At 46.2% G+C, this 10,628-nt stretch overlaps 1 non-coding gene across 1 annotated transcript; it reads right to left on the bottom strand.

Moving 5' to 3' along the window:
• Positions 1–10,102: 10,102 nt before the first annotated feature.
• On the bottom strand, positions 10,103–10,237 carry LOC127485144 (small nucleolar RNA SNORA68). Its single transcript, XR_007912321.2, has one exon. It is a non-coding gene; the product is annotated as a small nucleolar RNA SNORA68 (small nucleolar RNA).
• Between the last annotated feature and the right edge of the window lie 391 nt (positions 10,238–10,628).

Below are 10,628 nucleotides of genomic sequence, written 5' to 3' on the forward strand. Positions count from 1 at the left end.
AGATGAAATAGGACTGCATTGTTATTTTTCAAATTTATGTCACCATGACTCACAGTAAGATATGTATTCTCTCTTATAACGCAGTTCACATGTAGGTACATTTTTCCCACTACACGCAATGCCTCTCTATTGTTTTTCTATCTTATTTTATTTCTTTGGTTTGTTTGTTGTTTGTTTCAATGCTGGTCACTGCCCACTGATTGATTTCCCTACCCTACTGGATCATGACCCATGGTTTGAAAGCCTCCTTCTAGAAGCTCTCTACTGGCCACTCCGGGTGTGACCTTAATGGGTCTTTACCCAGACCTCTCCCTCTCCAGACGGCCTCTCTGAGCTGATGAGCTCCTGCCATGCCTGCCACTGCTCTGCCCTTCCCAACCCCTGGTCTGTTCCTCTGAGCTGCCTGTCTCATGTGTGCACATCTACCTTCATGAATTCCCCACAGTTAAATGTCTTACTCAAGGTCACACCAATAGCAGCAGAAGCAAAGACGTTAGCCCACACAAGCTGGCTGCCAGTCCAGAGCCTTCCACACTACCATCTTCCTGAGAGATGGCGGTCAGTAGTATTCTCCTGGGATGGATGCCCTCTGCCCCCATTGGCTTCCAGGCTGTTGGGTTTCCAACAAGCTTGCACAGCTTTCCTTCTTGCTCTTCTGTACCCAGCTCTCCTCACCTCTGTGCTAGCTTTCAACATACACTCTCAACCCTGCCTCTGATGTCTGTTTGGACATATCTGTGTGTTTGGGCAAAGGAGGCAGGCAAATCTATTTAGTTTGATCTGTCTTGTCCAGGGGCAGCCTTCTGAATCCTTATTCCTTTGGGAGCAGACATTCTACCTCCTGCAGGTTCTAAGTGGACAAACTGAGAGTGTGTGTGTGTGTGTGTGTGTGTGTGATTAATGCTATATCTCTCTTCTAGTCCTGAGAGTAGAACACTGGCTCTTCCTGTCAAAGATGTCCCTGACTCTGTGATGTGGTTGGTAGCCAGGGGTCAACCCATGGGTGAGGCCGGGATGCTGGAGGGGAGACCTCCTTAGCTGTGAATACATAGGAACCCCGCATGGATAGTGACACTCAACAGTCATGGTGGCAGAAAGGAGGCTGTCATCCCAGAGGGATATCCGTAAGCCACGCTCTGGCTTGAGATTTCTAATGGCTATTAATTACTATATGTGATCCTGGGTAGAGAGTAAAGGTGGAGAATGATAGCTAGATGGTGGCTGATGGATGTTAAATAATAGAGAGTATCTGGTGGATGGTAAGCAACTATAGATAGTAGAGAATAAAAAGTAGCTCATAGATTGTAGCACATAACAGATAATAGATAGTAGCTGATAGGAGATCACAGATAACAAATGGAAGATACTGGATAATGGTTGAAGATAATAGACACTGATAGTAGATAATAGTAGATAGTTGATAAGAGTAACTAATAATGGATAATAGGAGCTAGATGATAATAGTAGCTAATGGTGGCTAATAGTTGGTAAGTGATAATAGTTGCTAATAGAGGGCAGTGCTAATAGCAGATAATAGTGGCTGGCTGTAGATCATAGCTGATAGCTCATAGGTAGTGGTCTAAAAGGCCACTAAATAGAGAACATCTCCTAGTTCCATCTATTATTCTAAATGGCTTTGGAAAACCCTATGTAAGCCTGTCCTGAAGGCTCTGGGTCACAAGGTGGAGGGGGTGGGGAATACGCAGTCCACTCTTCACAAACCCTTTTCCCATTTTACTCCCTCATTTACAGCGACAGGATCTTGGGCTCCTAATGTGACCATAGGATTCCTCATCTCTAGGAAAGAGGATGAGTTGGAATCTTTACCCATCACAGAGGGCAAAATCAGAACCTGTGGTAGGGGCAAGCATACTGCCAGCTTTGACAGTGCTCCCATGACTTCTATCTGTTCCTCAAACAAGCCAAGCTCATTCCCACAGGGCCCTTGTACTTGACCGTCCCTCCTCCTGGGATGTGCTCCTTATACACACCTCTGGACTGTGGGCATGGCTGCTTCTGGCCACTGTCACCTCTACAGAGAAACCTTCCCCACCCTGAGTCACATCACTCTACCATTTAACTCTGATTTATTTCCACTGTAGCATTTAATCTTTATTTCAAAGACTCTTCTTTGTTTACTTGTTAAGTTATTCAGTGTCACTCTACCCAATTCAAACATAACACCCTGAAGTCAGGGCCTTGCCCAAACCACTGAAGTTTCTCCAGCACTCAGAACAATTCCTGACACACAGTAGCCTCTCAGTGAATATTCATTGAATGATTAAATTAATGATAGAACAAACCAAAAAAAAAAAAAGTCATTGTATCTGCAGTGGGTGGCAGCCATGGGGCCTAGCAGGTTGCCTGGCAGCGACATGGGACAAATTATTTGCCCTCTCTTAGTAGCTTCAGTCTGTTCAACTACAAACATCAGGATGATATCAACAATGCTGATCTTGACCTGAGCCCTGTGCTCTCAAAGGTTGAGAAATCCCCCACTGTTTGTGTTCCCAAACGGCTAATCTTGAAGGACCAACCTGCTCTCCCAGGTAAGACCCACTGCTACTGTTCCTTGTGCCTTCCAGAAGACTCACCGAGGGTTCCCTTGTTTACCTGCCCCTAGAAAACCCAAGTCCCCTTCCCTGCCTTTTCTTTGATGTGTTCCCCGCTGCAAATAGTCTTAATAAAATTATCTCCTTAATTCATCAGCATTTTCTGTCTTTCACAATATTTTTCCCCTTGCAGATTTAATGAGAGAACCAAGAGAAATAACATGCTTGAAAGCTGTATTGCAAGCACCTGCAGCGTGATTTTCCCTCAATAGCATTTGATTGATCTCCAAAGAGTCTGTAGATTGAGACAGAGTATGGGTCCTCCCACAGGCCACAGGAGGAAACAACCAGGGCTCCAACCCCCCATTGCCTCTGGCTCCACGAAAACAAGAAGAGGAAAATACCTACCTATTTTAACTACATTTATATGCATATCTATATGAATATATATATATCCATGCACACATGAGAATACTCCAAAAAGTTCATGAAAGATGCAATAAAAACATTTATTTTGGTGCAAAAAATTTTGAAATTCATGCATACAGAGAATCTTCAAAAAGTTCATGAAAAAACCATGCATGGGTTTCCAAATCTTTTTGTTCCAAAATACTTATCTTTTAATTTCATTTCTCATGAACTTTTTGATTTGCCCATATACACATTTCCATGTGTTTTCATATGTATATACATATGATATGCATTAATATGCAAAGACAGTACAGAGTACATACTACAACATTAACATCCATTTTGGTGTCTGCTATGTAACATGTGAGAAGCACAGTGTACTAATTATGTATTATTCCCAGTCTTAGAGAAAATGATTTGTTTGTCCAAGGTCACACAACCAATCAGCGACAAAACTGGAATCTGAACCCAGGTCTAACTGACCCTGGAGCTTGTGTACTTTTCCTCTCCTCAACTGTCCTGCTAAATACTACTCATTTAACAAGCACTTAAGTGCTTGCTCTGGACCAGTCATAAAGACGATATAAGGGATGATTTACACAGATGTTGCCCTCAGAAAACTCCGAGTCTAGGGAGCAGTGGAGAGACCCCACCAGAGAAAGTCAGCAAGGTCTCCAGGGAGAGGCTTGGGAAAGGGCAAAATCAATATCCACCAAGGAGGCAGGGTGCACTGCTTTACGCGTGTGCTCAGTAAGCAGACTGGGGAAACAAGAGATGTCATTAAAGTTTAAGGAGGGCCACTTAATCTGGTCTTCTTTTTAAGATTTGTTTATTTGAAAGTTAGAGTTACACAGAGAGAGGAGAGACAGAGAGAGAGGTCTTCTATCCACTGGTTCACTCACTCCCCAATTGGCCACAACAGCTGGAGCTGCACCCATCTGAAGCCAGGAGCCAGGAGCTCCTTCCAGGTCTCCCATGTGGGTGCAGAGGCCCAAGGACTTGGACCATCTTCTACTGCTTTCCCAGGCCATAGCAGAGAGCTGGATCGGAAGTGGAGCAGCCGGGTCTTTAACCTGCGCCCATGTGGGATGCCGGTCCTTCAGCCAGGGCGTTAACCTGCTGCGCCACAGCACTGGCCCCTATTTAATCTTGTCTTGATGATGATTCCCCTCAACTTCTCTGGCCCTTTCCTAGGGTTAAGGATGGGAGGGAAGAGAGTCGTTTTGACTTCAGTGGATCTCCCCCACCACTCCCTAAAGGGCTGGACTTGCCTTCCTGGGGTAAAGACCCTTGACTAAGAACCCCAATCCTTTTATATGAGTCATTGTTTCTTTAAATTCACCACATGACTACCTCCCAAGGCTCCCTAAGAGCTGAAGATGTTTAAGTTATGGAAATTAAGGAGCAGGCTTGTTCCTCAATTCCCTGTGTGGCATGATGGTGATTAACCAATTAATGGCTGGGCAGGTGCCAGCCAGTACCAGGGTAATTATTAGATTGTAATTGCTATATTATTAGAAGGTAAATATAGGGTCGGACTGTCATCCACCCTGTGGAGGACATTTCATTCCTATTAGGCATAATTATTCCCCATTCTCTGGGAGCCTGTGATTTCCAATATAATTATATACTGTTTGCCAACTCCATCCACATGGGATGGGGTTCAGAATCAGACAATGAGGGGAGGTATGGGGCAGGAGCTTAAAACTCACAGAAGCATCAGGGTTTAGAAGCTAAACCAGCCAAGCATATCCTAAGACAAAAGGGCCAACTAAGGCTGCGGAAGAAAGAAGGAAGCTTAACAGAATCCTCTGCTCATAGCATCTGGGAAACAACCCATCCCAGTCTTCATCGTCTTAGGCTTCCCACAGACAGTAGGGTTCACGCATTCATTCCACCCGAAGCGGCTGGGTGGGCACGACTGAGTGCCAGGCATTATGCACAGCACTAGAGAGAGACAGAAAAATAAAACAGGGCACCTGCTCCTGAAAGTCCAAGTTGTGGACTTCCCTACCTTTTACAGGTAAGGAAGCCCAGGTTCCCTCATTGGCTAGCCTTGCCCAAGTCTCTCCAAGAAACAGAGCTAATAATTCAAAAACCAGAAGGTCATCTACGAGGCTAAGAGGTGCCTTCTCACTTACAAATAAAGAACTTTTAATGCTTGACAGGAGCATGCAGGTGTGACAACTGAGACATAAAGTTGATAAAGAACCGTGAGAGCGGCCGGGTGAGAGCACAGGAAAGCAATGTTTCCAGCCACACAGCTCTGATCAGGTGCAATCTGAAAAATCCAGAGACACGACTTTTCATACTAACGTGTAATAATACCATTTATCACCTATAACAAGAACTTGGTTCTAACAAACATTTACACCAAAACTGTTTCTCATAAATCAAGTAACAAACCCCTGGCCCATCTGAGATGTGTTTTGTATCTGGGAGTCTCACTATTAACTCATCTGTTATAATTTGCTTCAGAAATGTTTGGCCAAAAGATTAAAATAGACAACATGCATTGCAAGTCAACCTCATGGGCTGGTGGGAAGCCCTTTTGGTTCTTCCTCTATTACTCAAGCCTTCTTTTGAGTTCTTAATGGCTGCCCTGTAGTTCTCTCAGACTTGAGGGCACTAGATTGGAAGGGTTGGACTGCTGGTTCAACTAGAAGAGGCAGAGGACTAACCAGATCAGAGAAGTTTAATTATCTACCAGTAATGTAACAGTAAAAATAAGGGCACAGGTGCACAGCAATGAAGACACTGTTTGAGATTCCCAAACTCTGAGTGCCTGGCGAGTCCCGACTCTACCCTCTAGTCCAGCTCCCTGCCAGTATGCACCCTGGGAAGCAGCAAGTGACAACTCAAGTACTTGCATCCCCGCCACCCACACGGGACACTGTATTGGGTTCCAGACTGACTGATTCAGGCATTTGAGGAGTGAACCAATGGATGGAAGATCTTTGTCTGGCTGTTTCTCTCTCTGTGTGTCTCTGCCTTTTAATTAATGTAATGTCATATAAATATATATGTATAATAGAAACTATTATAATAGAATTAAATTGGAAATTGAGACAGGGGCTCTGCCTTCATGAAATGTATAAGAAACTTTATATCCAGTGTCACATTTAATCCTCACAACCTGACAGATGAGCCTCATTTTCTTGCTGGCACTAAGTGACCTACTCAGCGTTCCACAGATAGAAAGATCAGAGTAGGTTTTCCAGCGCTGATCTGCCTGGTTACAAGTCCATGCTCTCTCTACCCCCTCCATATCCTTCCCATCCACAAGAAAGCCTGGCTCTCAGAACACCGAAGATCCTCCACCTCAGTTCCCAGGTGGCCCTGCAAGTGTGATGTGTTGTCTCCTGTCCACCCGGCCTGCCACTAACCACTGTTCAATTGAGTGTTTATTATCTTGTGGTACACAGTTACCGTAGCAATAAAATTTATACTCAACGATACAGAACTGCCATGATTTCAGCTACTAATGGAATTACTATTTTTGTTTGTTTTAAAGTCATAGCAATAAAATAGGCTCCCAACAATACTCGGGCAGTTTTTTATGTCTTTAAAATTTACTGGAAGTGAGAATCATAACAACACAATGCCTGTAAACATACAAACTGTCTTCCTGGAAAGAGGGGCTTTGGTTTCTCTCATGGTGAGGTCTGCAGAGTGAGAGATTGATGGCAGTTTAGGAGGGAAAGGCTGATAAACACTGCAAGCTTAGACTCCCAAGGCGTCTGGGCCACATGAGTCAACATTGGATGAGCTCAGGCATAAAGAGCCATCCTTTCTCCCCTCCAGGAGCATCCAAGAGAGTCACCAACAAGGAGAAGAGAAGAGAAGGAACACCTGGATGTACCAGGAGTCCTGGTGGCTCTGTGTCACACTCCTTCTACAGGAAGAGGTGTGAACAAAGTGTGTCACACCCCTTGTTGTCGCTGTATGTCACAACCCGGTGTCTAGTCCAAAGTTCAGGGACAAACTATAAGGTAAAGGCAGACAAAAGAAGAAACCAACAGCACCCAGATGGTAGGCCTAATCTTGAACTCTCTCTGAGATTAAGACCATCTGAAGCACAAGGATTTTCAGAAAATGTCCTTCCCAGGAACCTCAATCTATGGCTTTGAGTTTGCCTGCAATTCTCACCATTCCACTGGGGTGAGACACAACTCCAGAAGGGCCTGCCAGATTATGAGTATGTCACCATTGCCATGACACATTCCCATTCTAGCTTATCAATCCAGCTATCTTCAAAAGCAGCACTCTCAAGGGAGAAGATCCCTGATAAAGAAAATCTGATGGAGAGCAGGGGTGGGATAACATAGAAAAACGTTCCAAGTGTAGAAGAAAGAGAATGGTCTGGCTGGGCCACTAATGAGAGAAAGAAGCCTAGGCAAACAGCCAGTGGGTGAACACAAAGGAGGGCAAGTTTGAAAAGGTAGTGATGGGAGGGAGAGCAAAAAAGGGAAACTTCTCTCCTCAGAGACAAAGGCTACAAATGCAGGCATCAGAGAGGAAGCGGAGGCAGGGCCCACTGGACTGGTTCTGGATCAGGGGCCACAGGGGGCCATACTGCTTGACTGGAGAGCCTAGCATGGAAAATAGGAGACCATCAAAAGACAAGGTGTCAACGAGATGCCCAGAGAAGAGAATCAGAGGGAAAACAACGCTTTGAAAGAGAATTTGTCCAGCAGTCCATACAGGCATGAAGACTAAGTAGCCCAAATTCAGGGCCTAAGGAATCAGTCATCCTGCTCAGTGTGGTCATCTGAGTCACCCTGAATGAAGGGGCCACATTGTGATTATGGAATGCCATAATGCCCAGAATGCCCTTACACACAAATGATGGACCTGGCTTGGAATGAATGCATGAGGTCCTACCAGGAGATAAGACAAAGGATCATGTCAGGGAGCAAAAGTCACTCTGTGGGAATCCTGAATTACTTCAACACCCAACGTGGCATGGAAGTGGGGTACAAGGAAGGAGCTGAAGGCCTAGAGATCCACATTCCATCTACTTACCCTAAACAAGCACGCCTATGATGTATGCATCTACCCCCTCAGCTACCCACAGCTAGCCCATGTGATCTTCACCCTCACGTTGCTTGGTCCTGACAGTGCACAAACCTGCCCTCATTTTACCAGACACAATCAAGTCTGGCTGCTCATCCCCACCCTGGGGCTTTGGATGACAGGGAAGAAGCCAAGTCCAAAGCCTGCTCTGTGGGCACTTGGAAGTCTGGCTTAGCAGGACAAGGACCTGGCAGCATACGTGCCACCTCCTCTGATCCCAGCATTGGAGGGTGTCAGTCTGATCAAGCTGAGGCTGACCTTTGAAGAGTGAGAGAGCGAGCTTGGAAGCCACTGGATTGGCTGTTTCATAGGACAGAAGCTGACACAGCAAGAGCTGAGCAACACTCAAAAGTGATTTAGTGCCCACTCTGCTGCAAAATTCTAAAAGGAAGAAGGCAACTGTGCGGCAACCCGGCGCTGCAGGGGCACGTAGCTATCCGCCTCTGCTACTGCACTGAGTCCTGTGACCAACGGCCAACTCTCAGCAGCACTGAGCGGAAAATAACCCAGGCCAAGTTTTAACAGCACTTCATCTCCTCCACCATTCAGCACATTTCTAGGCCTCTGTCCAGATGGTCCAAGTGCCCACCGGGATTGCCCACCTACCTGCACTGCCTCTTCACATCCTACCCCTTCTTTAAAGAGAACCCAAATCTTGACCAGTTCCCCCCCTCCCCAGGAAGGCTTCTCTAAAGACCCCAGCCCAGGGAGAGCAGCCCCTGATGATCTTTCAGAACTCATGTTGCCTGTTTCCATGCATGGCTTTATCATAGTCTCCCCTGTCCGTAGTGCATAGAGACTGTGTAGAGAAGAACCTTGTTCTGCAACAAGAGTGGGCGTCATCCAATCTATTGAGGGTGCAAATAGAACAAAAAGGTAGAGGAAAAGCAAGTTTGTTCTCTATCCTTGGGTCACAACATCTACTTCCTCCTGCACTTGGACTTTGGTGTCCAAGTATGTGTGTGTGTGTCTGTATCTGCAAACACACACACACATACACATACACACACACACACACACACACTATCGGTTCTATTTCTCTGGAGAATGTTAACTAATACAACACTCAAAAAAAAAAAATGTTCCTTATGGGGTAGGCACTTAGCCTAAGGGTTAAGTTACCACATTCACATTGGAATACCCACGTACAGTCGCTGGCTCTGGCTCCTAATTTCAGCTTCCTGTCAATGCAGATCCTAGCAAGCAGCAGTGATGGCTTGTGAGAGATCTGAACTCCAGGCTCTCAACTTCAGCCTGGCCCAGTACCAGCTATTGTGAGCACTTAAGAAGTGAACAAGCAGATAAAAGCTCTTCGTCTGTCTGACTCTCTCTCTGTGTGTCTCTCTGACTCCCAAATGAATAAATAAATAAATTTTTAAAACTTTCTTTATGAGTCAGTAACAATAAGAGTGAGGAACAGGTGTTGCGGCACAGCAGGTTAAGCGGCCACTTGTAATATCCCACATCGGAGTCCCGCTGCTCTGCTTCTGACCCGGCACCCTGCTAATGTGTCTGGGAAGCCAGTCAACATGGGGGACCCAGATGGAGTTCCTGGCTCCTGGTTTTGGCCTGGCTCAGTCTCAGCTATTTCAGCCATTTGGGGAGTAAATCAGTAGATGCAAGATATCTCTCTCTCTTTCTCTGTCACTCTGCCTGTCACTGTCTGGACAGTGAGAGAGAGAGACAGAGAGAAAGGTCTTCCTTTGCCATTGGTTCACCCTCCAATGGCTGCTGCGGCCGGTGCACTGTGGCCAGCACATCGCGCTGATCCAATGGCAGGAGCCAGGTACTTCTCCTGGTCTCCCATGCAGGTGCAGGGCCCAAGCAGTTGGGCCATCCTCCACTGCACTCCCTGGCCACAGCAGAGAGCTGGCCTGGAAGAGGGGCAAGCAGGACAGAATCCGGCGCCCCGACTGGGACTAGAACCCGGTGTGCCAAATAAATCCTTTTTTAAAAATAAGAAGAGTGATCTCTCACAAGTTCTTTTATTTACTATTTCTGTCTTCAGGGCAGGGCACGAAGGCTCTGTGGGGCCCCAGGGATCCCAGCAGCCTCCTCCACAGGGGTGAAGGGCCTCCAGATTCACTTCCGGGGGCATAGCCACATCCCCCAAAGGCAACGAGATCTGCTTGTTGTGTGCGCCTGTGTTTAAACAGCTGCGATGGCTACAGTGATCTCACAGGTTCTTACAGAGCAAGTGCTGATAATAGCTCAAGTTCTAGCTCTTTTCTGCTAATTGAACTTAGGTGATTTAGTTAGCTTCTCGATGCCACAGGCACCAGGAAGAAATCGAGTCCTACCTCATGGTGTGTAGAGTCCAGGGACCTCATGAGGGTTAATGGACTCACACAAATGGACACACTATAGATGTTCCAGTAGTGCCAGCCTGACTCCACCCATCACCACATCATTCAATCAGTGCTTATTACTTAAGAAAACTTTCCTGAGGAGGGCACTGTGGTGCAGTGGGTTAAGCCACTGCCTAGGATGCCCACCTTCCATACTGAAGTGCCTGCGATTGAATCCCACCTCCACTTATGATCCAGTTCCCTGTCAATGCATCCTGAGAGGCAGCAGATAATAGTTCAT

This window comes from Oryctolagus cuniculus, chromosome 1 (assembly GCF_964237555.1).
Source record: "Oryctolagus cuniculus chromosome 1, mOryCun1.1, whole genome shotgun sequence".
Lineage (NCBI taxonomy): Eukaryota > Metazoa > Chordata > Mammalia > Lagomorpha > Leporidae > Oryctolagus > Oryctolagus cuniculus.